Genomic DNA, 15,856 nt, shown 5'->3' with positions numbered 1-15,856 from the left:
TGTGGCCCCTTCTCTCCCTCTAGTTGTGCAGTTTGTTCTGTCATTCCTTGAGTAGATTTCTTGAATATTCAGAATGATTTGACATTTTTCTAGCTGTGTTCAAGTGAGGAGGCAAGCCAAAGGTCCTACTAATACTTTGTCCTCTTAGCTCCTTCCCCATTTAGTAGTACTTTAGGTCTATGTTCTTTTAATTTTGATCTCTTTAAAAAGTCAAATAAATAAAAGGTCAAGTAATGCAATTACTATTAGAACTAATGATCTGCATTAGCAAATAAATGCAGTATCTTAAATCCGTAATCATTATTTCATTTAAAATGAAAAGCAACAGTTGACTATGTATTTTTCTGTTACAAATTAAAACTCATTTAAGTCCCTTCAACCTATTAAAAACTTACCAAAATTCGGTTTCGATTATGTGATAACAGAGCTTTCATTGTTAATATATGGACCTACTTAAGATAATTTTATTTGCCAAATGAGAATAGGAAGAAATATTCTTAGTTCCACATACTATCCTGGGAGTTTAAATACTGAATCATGCATTTAATGTTTGAAGAGCTTATTTTTGAAGAAAATTCCAAGTAATGGGTCTTCAGTGATTATGTTAATCATTTACTCTTTTCCTTCAGTGATACTGAAAACTACTTTACATATACATTCACAGGCATGTAGAGTATCTTATTTTAATTTCTGGTAGATAGCACAATGGCTGCCACATCCAAGGCCCTTACTCTAAGCTTTTGCTGAATGAATGAGTGGAATATTTTGTGCATATAGCCTATGCATTGATTTCAGAGTGCCATGACACAGGTTTAATTTAGGTCATTTGTTCTTTAATATATTTTACTTGATCTTGGTCCTATCCTTGCTTTTCCAAGGGAAAAGATAAAGAGAATTATGCTTAGGTGCAATGAGTAGGTGGAAGAGAATTTTGGGAGAATAAGATTCTCAAGAATGTAGGACTTTATGGTGGGGCAGCATTGGCAATGTAACTTAAAGTGTTTAAATGTAATGTTTTAGGAAATACTGGAAGGATAGGCTTAGACAGAATGCCTTTAAGAAGAAATATCTGCAGTTAATGAAACAAGAATGAGGACAGTGTTCTAGGCAAGAGAACAGTGTGAGCAAAGGTCCCTTGAAATAAAATCAGGGTAGGAAAATGAAAGTTAAGTCAATGCAGCTACCATTTTGTAAGTAACCCGTCTGTCTCATTAATTCCATACTAAGTGCTACCACAAAAAGCTTCTAATAATTATATTTTATTCCATCCTTTATCTTTTCATTCATTCATTCATTCATTCATTCAACATATAGTGAGCATCTTCTATCTAGAAACTAAAAATAACTGGGGAGTACAGTTAACAACAATCCTCAATCTTATAAGGAAAGCAAAAGTAAATGACCAATTAAAATGAAAACCTTTACCTTAAAAGTGTAAAGAAAGTGCTGTGGGAATATGTGTAAATGAGTTGCAAATTGTTCTTAAATGAGAAGAAAGTTTAGGAAAGGTTTTTCAGAAGAAATAGAGTTTAAGCCAAATCTTAAAAGGAGAATGGATATAACAAGCAAATGAGGAAGTGGAGTGAAAAGGCTTTTCAAGTGTTGTCAACAGCCTGTTTAAGGAATACTGATGTGGTGTGTTTATGAAGCTATGGTAGCTGGTGTGTTTTGTAATGATAGAGTGCATGTCAGTGAGAAGTGAGTTGAGAAGAACAGACAGGCCCACATGCAGATAGTGAATTTTATTCTGTATAAAGGAAAGGGCTATTTAGAATTTTAAGCAGAAAAATAGATTGTTTCAATTTACATTTCATAAATACCACTCATGATTCTGTAGAGAATGGCTGGAGAGGCATGGGTGAACAAGAATGAAACCAAGTAGAAGACTTTCAGTCTCTGCCAAAGACTGAGGTCCCTGAAATAAGGAAGTTCCATATAAAAATGGAGGAGTGGATTGATTCAGAAAAGAATAGATAGAATCACTCTCTAAACTGCAAATGAGTCCTTATTGTCTAACGAATAAAGTATATTGTCCTAAACTTTATACACAAAACCTTCTATTGTTTTCTCTCAATGTATCTCTCTAGCTCAACTATACTTCTAATGATACTTGGGCTCCATGAAATCATTTGTTCTTTCCCTCAGGAATCTTGATTTTTTTTTTTTTTCTGTTTAGAAAATGAACACCACACACTAATGGCACTTTTAACAGTAAATACTTTTTGGAATAAAATCTTCTTTATTAGATGATGGCCTCTATTAAGGAGAAATCAAATCCTATATTTTTGCTTCTGCTCACTCACACTAAGCAGAATGTCTTGAAGTTTTCTCTATCAATATTCATTGGAATAAATGCATAAATGATATATTAGTATTTGACCTAGTATTTTTTTCCTTTGAAATTCCAAAGCAAGTGTAATTAGCAAAATTGAAAGAAGTATCAAAAATGTACATACTCTGGTAAATAAATGTAGGCAAAATTTATAAATTCTGGGGGAAAACCAAAATAATGAATTTTATATGTGATTAATATTTCACTGGACCTCTTCATGAAACTCTGCCATCTTTGTAACTTCAGTAAAAAGCAATTGACGAAGAATTGAAAAAAAAACTTACTTCTGAAAATCTGATCCCTTGTGAATAAGAAAATACTGAAAATTCTATATTTGCAAATAATATATTTCCTGCTTAATACTTCTTGAAAATAAAAACATTTAGAGTTATTTTGAACAAATACATAAATCATGAAGGTAGAAAATGTAAATTGCTGTCATAATCGTGTAAACTCCAATCCTTTGACTATTTTATCACCATTATGAGCTTATGCTTATCCCAAGAGTTTATTTGTGGCTAAAAACAAAGATGCATCAACTTTGTAAAATTGATTATTATAGAAAACGTTAAACTATGTCTGCTGAGAATATAAGACTAATATGATAGCAACATTTGGAATCTCTCTTCGAAAGATAACTTTACTGAAATATGATAACATCTGTAAATTTTACCACTCAAACATATTTCGGACTGTTATTTTCATGTAGCTAATTAAGTTTTTATATAAAATCAGAATAGTGTTGCTCTAACGCTTATATAAAATAGAAATATCCTTGTTAAATCTAGTAATGCCATAGGAAAATTTTTGTGGTGAAAGTACAACTTACTTTGATTTATAATTTTCTCTAAAAGGAAAGGTGTGTGTGTGTGTGTGTGGTGAAAAAAGTTAAAAATATAAATAATAAAAAGAAGGAATTTTGTCCATAATCTAGAGACTATCACTATTAAGGATATTTTAATATATGCTCTGTTAGTATTTTATATTTATTATGTATTTTTAAAAAATGTATTATATCTACATATCGTGTTGTAAATATTTCTACTTTATTAAGCTAATGTTTTTTAATATGATTAAATATTCTTCCTCAAATTCATTTTAAGTGTCTCACCAGTATATTATTTCATATATGTACCATAATATACTTGATTTTATCCATCTTGCTGGACATGTAGTTTGCTTCCAATTCTTTGTAAATATCTATGTTTATGCAGATGCTACTGCTATGCACATTTTTGCCTCTACAGATAGTACATCTTTTTGGCATTTTCTTTTAATGTGAAATGCTTTTCCGAAGCAAAATGTGCACACTTATTTTACTATCAATTTATTTTGATTAACTGAACTGCAGAATGGTTGTACCAGTGTACAATTTCACTAACAGGGCATGAGAGCAATAATTTCCCTCACCTCACCACTAAGTTTCTAACTTTTAAAAGTTAGAATATTGTGAATAAATTGTTTAAACAGTCTTTGCCATTTGAGTTGGTAGTGGGTATTAATAAGTCCAGAACCCAATTATTCCTGACTCCCATATGACCCTGTTATCCAAGCTATATAAAAAAAAAAAAGCTGTGCACTTTTCACCATTTTTAAAAAAGGAAACTAAATGTAAATATTTCTCATATAAAACATTAAAATTTATAACATTTTAATTTTGGGGGAACATAAACTTATTTATTTATTTATTTATTTATTTATTTATTTAATTATGTTCACTTAGCCACCATATAGTACCTCATTAGTTTTTGATGTAGTGTTCAATGATTCATAAGTTGCATATAACATCCAGTACTCATCACAACACATGCCCTCCTTAATACCCATCACCCAGCTATCCCATCCTCCCAACCCCCTCCCCTCTGAAACCCTCAGTTTGTTTCCTGGAGTCTGTAGTCTCTCATGGTTTCTTTCCCTCTCTGATTCCCCCGCCCTTCAGTTTTTCCTCCCTTCCCCTATGGTCTTCCATGCTACTTAGCCACCATATAGTACCTCATTAGTTTTTGATGTAGTGTTCAATGATTCATAAGTTGCATATAACATCCAGTACTCATCACAACACATGCCCTCCTTAATACCCATCACCCAGCTATCCCATCCTCCCAACCCCCTCCCCTCTGAAACCCTCAGTTTGTTTCCTGGAGTCTGTAGTCTCTCATGGTTTCTTTCCCTCTCTGATTCCCCCGCCCTTCAGTTTTTCCTCCCTTCCCCTATGGTCTTCCATGCTATTCCTTATGTTCCACATATGAATGAAACCATACAATAATTGTCTTTCTTTGCTTGACTAATTTGACTTATCTTAATCCCCTCTAGTTCCATCCATGTTGATCAGTGCAAATGGTGGGTATTCATCCTTTCTGATGGCTGAGTAATATTCCATTGTATATATGTACCACATCTTATCCATTCATCTATTGAAGGGCATCTTAGCTCCTTCCACAGTTTGGCTATTGTGAACTTTGCTGGTATGAACATTAGGGTGCAGTTACCCCTTCTTTTCACTACATCTGTATCTTTGGGGTAAATACCTAGTAGTGCAATTGCTGGATCATAGGATAGCTCTATTTTTAACTTCTTGAGGAACCTCCATACTGTTTTCCAAAGTGGGTGTATCAGCTTACATTCCCACCAGTAGTGTAAGAGGGTTCACCTTTCTCCACATCCTTACCAACATTTGTTTTTCCTGCCTTGTTAACTTTTGCCATTCTAACTGGTGTACAGTGGTATCTCATTGTGATTTGGATTTGAATTTCCCTGATGACTAGTGATGTTGAACTTTTTTCACGTGTCTGTTAGCCATTTGTATGTCTTCTTTGGAGAAGTGTCTGTTCCTGTCTTCTGCCCCTTTATTGGCTGGATTATTTGTTTTTTGTGTGTTGAGTTTGAGAAGTTCTTTATAGATCTTGGATACCAGCCCTTTATCTGTACAGTCATTTGCAAATTCTCCCATTCCGTGGGTTGCCTTAGTTTTGTTGACTGTTTCCTTTGCTGTGCGGAGCTTTTTTATCTTGATGAAGTCCCAGAAGTTCATTTTGGCTTTTGTTTCCCTTGCCTTTGGAGATGTGTCTTGAAAGAAGTTACTGTGGCTGATGTCAAAGAGGTTACAGCCTGTATTCTCCTCTAGGATTTTGATGGATTCCTGTCTCACGTTGAGGTCTTTCATCTATTTTGAGTTTATCTTTGGGTATGGCATAAGAGAATGGTCCAGTTTCATTCTTCTTTATGTAGCTATCCAATTTTTCCAGCACCATTTATTGAAGAGACTGTCTTTTTTCCATTGGATATTTTTTCCTGATTCATCAAAGATTAGTCAACCACGGAGTTGTAGGTCCATTTCTTGAGTCTGTATTCTGTTCCACTGAACTGTTTTTATGCCAATACCATGCTCTCTTGGTGATCACAGCTTTGTAATACAGCATAAAGTCAGGCAACGTGATGCCCCCAGCTTTGTTTTTCCTTTTCAACAATTCCTTGGCAATTCAGGGTCTTTTCCACACAAATTTTAGGATTGTTTGTTCCAGCTCTTTGAAAACTGTCATTGGTATTTTGATCGGGATGGCATTGAAAGTGTAGATTGCTCTGGGTAGCATAGATATTTTAACTATGTTTATTCTTCTGATCCATAAGCATAGAACGTTTTTCCATCTTTTTGTGTCTTCTTCAGTGTCTTTCAACAGCTCCACAGCTCTGGTTTTCAGTCTCGTTCAGGTGAGCACTCCGGAGCTCTGGTTTTCAGTCTGGTCGCAGGTGCGCTCCTGAGCTCCGGGTCTCAGTCTGGTTTCTCGGTGGCTACCAGTGCATGAATCCGGCCCACTCCCCAGTGCAGGTGGCTACTGCTTCTCGGCGCCCGAACGTGGCGGCTCCCTCCCCCTTCCATTTATCTTCCGATATCTGTGCATGGATTCACGGCTCCCTGCATTGTACCTCAATACTCAGAGCCAGAATCGTTCATTTGTAGAGATCCAGATGTATCTACCTATGTCTCGGGCTGATTTCATGGGTGTTCAGGATGATCTCCTAGATGTCCAGCTCCATTCATGGGTCCAGCTGAAAAAAGGTCCCCTACTCCTCTGCCATTTGTTTCGCTCAGTCTTGCCTCAATGCTAATGGCTCCTGACTCATCAGGGTGGTGTTTGCTGAAAGTTGGGGTGTCTGTGGCAGTTTCTTAAAATAAAACAATAAAGTTTTCTACAAAGACTGACTTTTATTTTCATGAATGCTTTCTCTGCAGCATATAATGCTGGTTGATAGCATTCTACGCACAGTAAAACTTGTTTCAAAGTTAGAGTCAATCCTCTCAACCCCTTCCACTGGGGTTCTCAACTAAATTTATGTAATATTCTAATTATTTTATTGTCATTTCAACAATCTTCATAGCATCGTCACCAGGAGTCAATTCCATTTCCAGAAACCACTTTCTTTGCTCATCCATAGGAAGCAATTCTTCATCCATTAAAGTTTTAACATGAGATTTCAGCAATTCAGTCACATCTTCAGACTCACTTCTAATGCTGTATAGTGAAAAAAATTGAAATATTATGAGAATTGCCAAAATGTGACACAGAAACATGAAGTGAACAAAGGTTGTTGGAAAAATGGTGCCAATAGACTTGCTCGATGCAGGGTTGCCACAAACCTTCAAATTGTAAAAAACACAATATCTGAAAAGTGAATAAAGCAAAGTACAAAAAAATAAAACAGATTATATGCCAACAAAGTGAGCAATCTGGAAGAAATAGATAAATTCCTAGAAACACATAAACCATCAAAAGTGAAGCAGGAAGAAATAGATTTGAACAGACGGATAACCAGTTAGGAAATTGAATCAGTAATCAAGAATCTTCCAATCAACAAAAGTCCAGGGCCAGATGGCTTCCCAGGGGAGTTCTACCAAACATTTAAAGAAGAGTTAATAAATATTCTTCTCAAACTGTTCCAAAAAAAAAGAAATGGAAAGAATACTGCCAAACTCTTTCTAGGAGGACAGCATTACCTTGATTCCAAAACCAAAGACCCCACTAAGAAAGAGAACTACAGGCCAATATTCCTGATGAAGATGGATGCAAAAATTCTCAACAAAATACTCAGCAAATTGAATCTAACAGTACATTAAAAGAATTATTCACCATGATCAAGTGGGATTTATCCCTGGGCTATAAGGGTGGTTCAGTCATCACAAATCAATTAATGTGACACACCACATTAATAAAAGAAAGGATAAGAACCACATGATTCTCTCAAAAGATGAAGAAAAAGCATTTTACAAATTACAGCATCCATTCATGATAAAAACCCTCAACAAAGTAGTGATAGAGGACTATATCTCAACATAATAAGGCCATATATGAAAGAACCACAGCTAATACCCTCAGTGGGGGAAAACCAAGAGCTTTTCCTTTATGGTCAGGAATAGGACAGGGATGTGCAGTCTCACCACTTATTCAACATGGTACTGGAAGTCCTAGCCTCAGCCATCAGATAACAAAAAGAAATAAAAGGCATCCAAATCGGCAAGGAAGAAGTCAAGCTTTCACTATTTGCAGATGACATGATACTCTAGAAAACTGGAAAGACTTCACCAAAAAATTGCTAGAACTGAGACATGAATTCACTAAAGTCTGAGGACACAAAATCAATGTATAGAAATTTATTGCATTTATGTACACCAATAATGAAGCAGCAGAAAGAGAAATCAAGGAATTGATCCCTTTTATAATTGTACCAAAAACCGTAAGATACCCAGGAATAAACTAATCAAAGAGATAAAAGATCTGTACTCTGAAAACTATAGAACGCTGATGAAAGAAATTAAAGAGGACATAAAGAAATGGAAAAACATTCCATGCTCATGGATTGTAAGAATGAACATTGTTAAAAAGTCTATACTAAGCGAAAGCAATCTGCACATTTAATGCAATCCCTGTTAGAATGCCACCAGCATATTTCACAGAATTAAAACAAATAATCCTAAAATTTCTATGGAATCACAAAACACCCAGAATAGCCAAAGCAATCTTGAAAAAGTAAAGCAAAGGTGGAGGCATCACAATTCTAGACTTCAAGTTATATTACAAAGCTGCAGTGGTCAAGACAGTATGGTAATGGGACAAAAACAGACACATAGATCAATGGAACAGTATAGAAAACCCAGAAATGGCCCCACAACAAGTTAGTTGACCACAGCTATATGGTCAACTAATACTCAACAAAGCAGGAAAGAATATCTAATGGGAAAACAACAGTTTCTTCAACAAATGGTGTTGGAAAAACTGGACAGCAACATGCAAAAGAAAGAAACTGGACCATTTTCTTATACCATACACAAAAAATAAATTCAAAATGGTCTGAAGACCTAAATATGAGACCTGAAACTATAAAAATCCTAGAAGAGAACACAGGCAATAATCTCTTTGACTTCAGCTATAGCAACTTATTTCTAGATATGTCTCCTGAGGCAGTGGAAACAAAAGCAAAAATAAACTATTGGGACTACATCAAAATAAAAAGCTTCTGCACAGTGAGGGAAATAATCAACAAAACTAAAAGTCAACGTACTGAATGAGAGAAGGTATTTGCAAATAATATGTCTAATATAGCGTTAATATCCAAAATATATGAAGAACGTAGAAAACTCAGCCCCCCAAAAATAAATCAACCAAATTTTGAAAGCAGAAGACATGAACTGACTTTTATCCTAAGGAGACATCCAGTTGGCCAACACACATATGACAAAAGACTAAAAGTAACTCATCATCAGGGAAATGTAAATCAAAACTACAATGAAATAACACCTTACACCTGTCAGTATTACTAAAACAAAAAACACAAGAAACTACAGTGTTGACAAGGATTATAGAAAAAGGAACTCTCTTGCACTGTTGGTGGGATTGCAAACTGGTGTAGCCACTGTGGAAAACATCATGAAGATGCCTCAAAAAGTTAAAAATAGAACTACCCTATATAGAAAACATACATAGAAAACATATTTTATAATGCTAAGTATCTCAGGAATTATGTGACCAGAGACAAGTTGAAGTAAATGCATACTTTTATAGAATATGTAGACGCTCTCTCTCACAACCATGCCCTTTTTCCTGAAACTCTTTCCAAATTTAAGCCTAGCAATTTATTATTATATATTCTATGTTATCATATGATATATATTATATATTATACAATATATAGTTATATAGTTTATATTAATACATTATTTATATACTTTTATTATACATATATATTATATATTTGAAATTACACAGTCATTCCAAAAATTCTAGCTGTAATGATGTTAGTCATCAATTTTATAATAGTAAATTATTCTTTGTGTATTTTATACTTGAATTTACTTTCAAGAAATAAATTTCTTGCAGTTATGTTTCCAATACTCTGTACAATTGTGTTTAACTGATCATCCTATATCCAGATTCCATTTAGTAATGATTTATGGAATTCATACTGTGTCCTGGCGATTATGCTAAGCACTTTTTTTTTTTTTACTTTATCTCATTTAACCATTAAAACAAACTTTTCAGTTAGTGAATATTTTGTTCTCATTTTTTAGTTGAGGAACCTAAATTTTAACAAGATTAAGATGTTTTCAAAGGTTGCACACCAAGTAAGGAGTATTGGGGAGTTGAAAACAAGCACTCTGACTGAGTTAGGTCTTAATTCCCAAGTTATACTATTCCTGTTATATAGCTTATTATTTTCAAAATGCACAGTAACATTTATGCCATTAAAACCTAAATTTATGACATTAAAAGCTAAATATAAATTTGGAATTTATATTTTTAATGTTCTCTTAGGACATTTGATTAGTTTACATGCATGTACATGAAATTTTCGCTCATATATTTCGATTATTGATGAGTTAGAAATTGAAGAATCTACTTTTTATTTACTTTGTGTTGTATAGAAATAAACATATATTTATGAAGCTGTTCATGTCTTAGAAAAATACAAAGAAACAGGTTAAAAAATTTATGTAATTTTGAATTCAACATTTACGTGACCTATATGCCTCAGTGAAAAACCTCTAATTACTATTAAATAATGGGCCTTCATATAAGAAAAAAAAAATCTGAATAGCCAGAGTATGAACCTTCTCCAGTAAAACGGAGAGCTTTGTCATTTATGCAGTTCATAAAATCAGTTTAACCTCCCCAGACATGAATGTGTATTTATAATTTAGATACTTAATTACTTCTAGTCAAGAGGGAGGCTTAAACATTCCTGTCCCTGACTTTGTTTGCTTAAGAAAGAGATCTCATTATTATAGCCTATCCTAGAGAGACTTGGGAGGGGGGGGAATCAGGAGGGAGTATGGAATTGTATAGCAGCGAACGGAGGGAAAAAAAAAAACTTTGACAGTCTTATTTTTTAAATTTTCCATTGATAGAAATTTCTGGTTTTTGTTACACAGTAGATCCTATTATACAAATTCTCCATAGTCTGAAACCGATTTTGTGAACTATTAAGCTTCAAGTATATTTGGTATGAAAAGGCCCATTGTCATATCTGAAATACCTAGCATTCCCCTCTACTTGTAATTACCTGTTAAAGGTACACTTTATCCATTAAACCAGAAAGGATTAAATATTGCTCTACTTAGGGAAACAAATTATAAAGTCTTAATATAGAGTTTAATAATAAGTGATGTAGTGAGTAGCAGAATTTCTAATCTTGTAAAATAAAATTATTAAGCACTATTAATTAATCTTCCTAACACTGTTTACACACTTTCTCAGCACTCTTGAAGCCAATAAATGGAAGATTTTTGGACTTCTTATTCCAAATTATGTCTCCTTTCTTATGACAGATTCAAGATCTTTTCTTAGTTGTAACATGAGCAAAGGATCTGTATATGAAACTTAAGAGTTGTTTTTCTCTTTTTCCAGAATTTTTTTAGATGTGTGCAAACATACTTTTGAAAGAAAAAAAAAGTGGGGGGGGTATTAAGTCTAAGCAATGCTCAGAAACCCACATCAGTCATTTTATACTACCAGAGATCTTTCTGTAAAAATACATCAAAAGCAATACTTCTTTTGTAAGAAATGCGTAGCATTTTATTTTATGGATATTTCCTAGTGTATGTGACCAACCCCTGCGGAGGGAGGATTGTTTGCAGGTGGAGCTTTAAGTCTTAGAGAGTTTGATTTTCTGACCCAAGTTCATCACAGCTGTAGCCTTTTTAGCTCGATCTGGGAAAGAAACATTTTCTAGGACACTGGTGTTAAATGAAACGTCCAATACTCTTTTAGTCCTAACCCCTTGCCTCTTTCCTAACAATAATATGTTAAGGAGCAATCAGTATTCAGATCACAATATTGGTTTAATAATGTTTGTCTCCACCTCTTATATAGGTGTCATCTCAGATTTCTTTGAGACTGGCTTCCATTCCCATTTATTTTTTTAATTTTTTCAAAATTTTATGTATTTGAGAGAGAGAGAGTGTATGATGGGAATAGCCAGCAATCCCTGTACCGATGGATGAAAGATTACTCCAAACATTGCTGTGAAAGAGAGGAGAAGGCAAGAGGGTCAATGCTCAGAGACAAGACCCTTTGCCCTTCTTTGCTCCGGCTTTTATTGGTCCTTTAGGATAATCACAAATCCTTATCACTGTTTCTCAAGCATGTAATATGTGACAAGGGGGTCTTACTGAAACTGGGACGATCTGTTCACAGGAAAGATACGATATGCTAATCTGCGTGTTCTACAGTTCTGCTAAACATAGCCTAAGGGACAATGCGTGCATCTCTTAGATCACAGGGCGGCTATTTGGGCTAAGAAAGCTTCGGGGAAGGCAACTCCCTGCAGCATTCCAACCGCAGAGTGGTCACGCAGGCCTTGGCATTCCAAAGGCCTACGCCCTTCTCCGAAACTTTCCATTGCCCCCAGCGGGCTCTGTGTTTCATTTTAGCAAGCCAGGTATTATAGATGATTTCATGCTCTACATTAACTCCAACGAGAGTACAAGCATGAGCAGGGGAAGGGGCAGAGGGAGAGGGAGAGGGAGAAGCAGACTCCGCACTGAGCAGGGAGCCTGATGGGAGCCTTAATCCCAGGACCCCAGGATCATGACCTGAGCTGAAGGCAGAAGCTTAACTGAGTCACACAGGTGTCCTTTTTAGTCCCATTTAAATGAAAAATGTACCAATATCTTCCTCCTTTCTCCCTCATTTTCTCCTTGTTATATCTACTTATCTATATCCAACAATAGGATTTTTCATTAAAGATATTTCTCCAGTTGTTTCTTTTTCTCTCTTTTTTTTTTAAATTAGGGCTTAAATTGAGTATTTTGTGACTGAAAATTTAGATTTGTTGGTACCTCAGGCAATGATTATTTTATAAGACTATACTCAAAATTACTTCTAATAAAGGACTTGAAATTGTAAAAATCTTCGCACTAAAAGGGGCGCCTGGGTGGCTCAGTCATTAAGCATCTACTCAGGTCATGATCCCAGGGACTTGGGATCGAGCCCCACATCAGGCTCCCTGCTCAGCAGNAAGCGTGCTTCTCCCTCTCCCTCTGCTGCTCCCCCTGCTTGTGTTCCCTCTCTTGCTGTGTCTCTGTCAAATAAATAAAATCTTTAAAAAAAAATGGTACTAAAATTATTTGTTACAAGGTCCATGTGCTCCAGAATAGAGCATATTAAAATTACTATAATGTAACACTTAGAACGTTTAACCTAGAAAAAAAAAATGTGATTACCATTAGATTGTGGCTATATATACAATAAAACATGAAAATAGTGTATATAATGATGGGTGAAAAGAAATTAGAACTTCATTTTTAAATGCAAGCTTTCATTAATGACTATAAGCTTTTAATTAAGTTTAGTACCATACTTAGCTGAAGATGAGGCTTGTACAATGTCTGGTCTTAGAAACAGCCTTGAACCCAGAAGGAAAAGGTGAAAAGGCATCTGGCAACCCATGAACATAGTTGTTAAAGACCCTAAGCTTCCTTAGGCACTTGCCTTCAGCTAATGTACTGAAAGTTTTATATAAACAAAGTTAAGCTTTTTATAGGCCTGATGATCTAATTTTCTAGGAAGCCAGAATATCAGTAATGATAATTCAAGAGGCCTATATAATTGCTGAAGGAAGACTCATAGAAGGGAGTGAAAGTATAAAAGCAAAAGCCCCTGAGGCCATCACTTTATTCCAGCCCAGTCCTATAATTACTTACCCTACTGGGAATATTAAAAACAAACAAACAAACAAACAAAACCACACAACATTAAACTAACTTTACCAAGAAGTAAAGTATGTCTTGAAAGAATTTCTGCTAGATACTGTTAAAATACTAAAAAACAAACAAAACAAAACAAAACTATTAGCACTTAACGGAACAAACAAACAGAACAAACAAAACTATTAGCATTTAAAGGAATATATTTTAGTATATATCAAAATGCTACACTGTAAAATACTATATTAAACAATGTTGGCTAATATTAAAAGTAGTCACTATAAATATCACAATTAAGTTAAATTACTGAGTAATAGCATCTGGAAAAACCACTGCTATGGTTCGTAGAATTTTCAAATAATAGTTGATGAACTATTGTACGGATTGAATACTTATAAATAAAAGGTGGTATCCTGTTTGCTCACCATAATTTGCCATCTATTCAGCTCAGCTGCTGTCTTCTACATCATATTAAGTGCTCATTTATCTGCACTGAGGCAACCATTCTATGACTCATTCTATCTCCTCCAGAATTTTCTCACTTACCTTTAGGGCTTCGGCTTTATTGTCCATTATTTCAAATACTCTGTTTTGTACCATGTATATTCTGATTTTGTTCCTCTATTTACTTTTTTCCTTTGTTTTATTTGAATATATCTAAGGTACTTTGTAATTAATTTATTGCCTTTCTAGCTCTAAACCTTTGCATTTTTTTTTCAGTGTTTCCTCTAGGGATTACAGTATGCATGCCTAAATTACCAGTTTACTCAGAGTTAATAATTTACTCTTCGAGTAAAATATAGAAGACCTACATGAATATAGGTCATTTAACCTCCCCTATTGACTTCAATTTATAGTAGTCATATAGATTGCTTGTACATACAATGAATACGCAGATAAGAGTTTTTTCCTTCACCAGTTATGCATATTTTAAAGAACCTAAAAGTAGAAAAATAATTTTTATGTCTATTCAGATATTTATCACTTCTGTTGTTCTTCCTTCATCAGATTCAAATTTCTCTCTGGTATTATTTCCCTTTAGCATGAGGAACTTCCTTAGCATTTCTTTTAAATTAGGTCAACTGGAAATAAATACTTTTGGCTTTCCTTCATCTGAGAATGTTTTTATTTTTCTTTTATTTCTGAAAGATATTTTTGTTGGGTATAAAATTCTGGTAAGATGGTTCTTTTCCTTCAGTATTTTAAAGATACTGTTCCACTGTCTTCTGGCTGTCTTTAGTGCCTGGTGAGAAATCCATGGTCATTCAAGTATTTTTTTTCTTTCCTTGGAAGTTAAGAATAATATAAATATAAATATAATATAGGGACACCTGGGTGGCTCAGTCAGTTGAATGTCTGCCTTCAACTCAGGTCATGATCCTGGGGTCCTGGGATCAAGTCCCGCATCTGGCTCCTTGCTCAGTGGGGAGCCTGCTTCTCCCTCCGCCTGCTGCTCTTCCTGCTTGTGTGCTCTCTCTCTCTGACAAATAAATAAGTAAATAAAATCTTCAAATATATATATATATATGTATATATATATATATATATATAAACATAAATATATATATATATATATATAAACATAAATATAAACTTTTTGGAGAAATACATTTGGAGTTTAATTAGTAAGAAAAGGCAAAATGGATATAGGCAAGTAGTCATATTAGTTTTATTTTTCATGATTTAGATATGTTAAGTATCAGAAAAAACATTGAGAAATAATCTATATGCTCCAGAATTTCACAACCTATAGAAATGTTAGTTCTAGTTTCATGTTTTCAAAAATCGTAGGACTGGTATTGCAAAGGACTCCAGAGATTATGAAAACCAAATGCTTGTTGATTAGATAAGGGAATGGAGATCCACAAAGACTTCGGATCAGCCAACCTGTCAGAGTCAAAGATGGAAAAAGAACACCATCTCCTCTTCCAAGTCTAGGGTATTTCCAGAAACCGTACTTTAATTGAAAAATCAGTGCATTTTCTGTCTTAGAACATAAATATGCTTTGGAGATAGGGAATAGTTTAGATAGTGTTATTCTTATTATGTGGTCCAGGAGTTTTTCCCACAGACTTTTTCCTTTTAGAAACAATTGTTATATAATAAAGGAACATTAAAAGTTGATTAACTGATCTGAATGGCAGGTATAAACATAATTTAATTTCAAAGGAGGGAGTGGTGGGTTATGCTTCCATGTCATATGGTTATGTATCTTAAGTATTTTGTCAATAATGGGAGGCATATTAGAATTTTTAAAGGGGTATGAAAAGGGGAGTAATGTAACCTAGCACTTATATTTAAGTTGTATTTTATGTTTTGTATATTTT

Source organism: Ursus maritimus, unplaced genomic scaffold (assembly GCF_017311325.1).
Source record: "Ursus maritimus isolate PB19 unplaced genomic scaffold, ASM1731132v1 scaffold_21, whole genome shotgun sequence".
Classification (NCBI taxonomy): domain Eukaryota; kingdom Metazoa; phylum Chordata; class Mammalia; order Carnivora; family Ursidae; genus Ursus; species Ursus maritimus.
The sequence above is the reverse complement of the archived record's forward strand: the minus strand, read 5'-3'. Positions refer to the sequence as shown.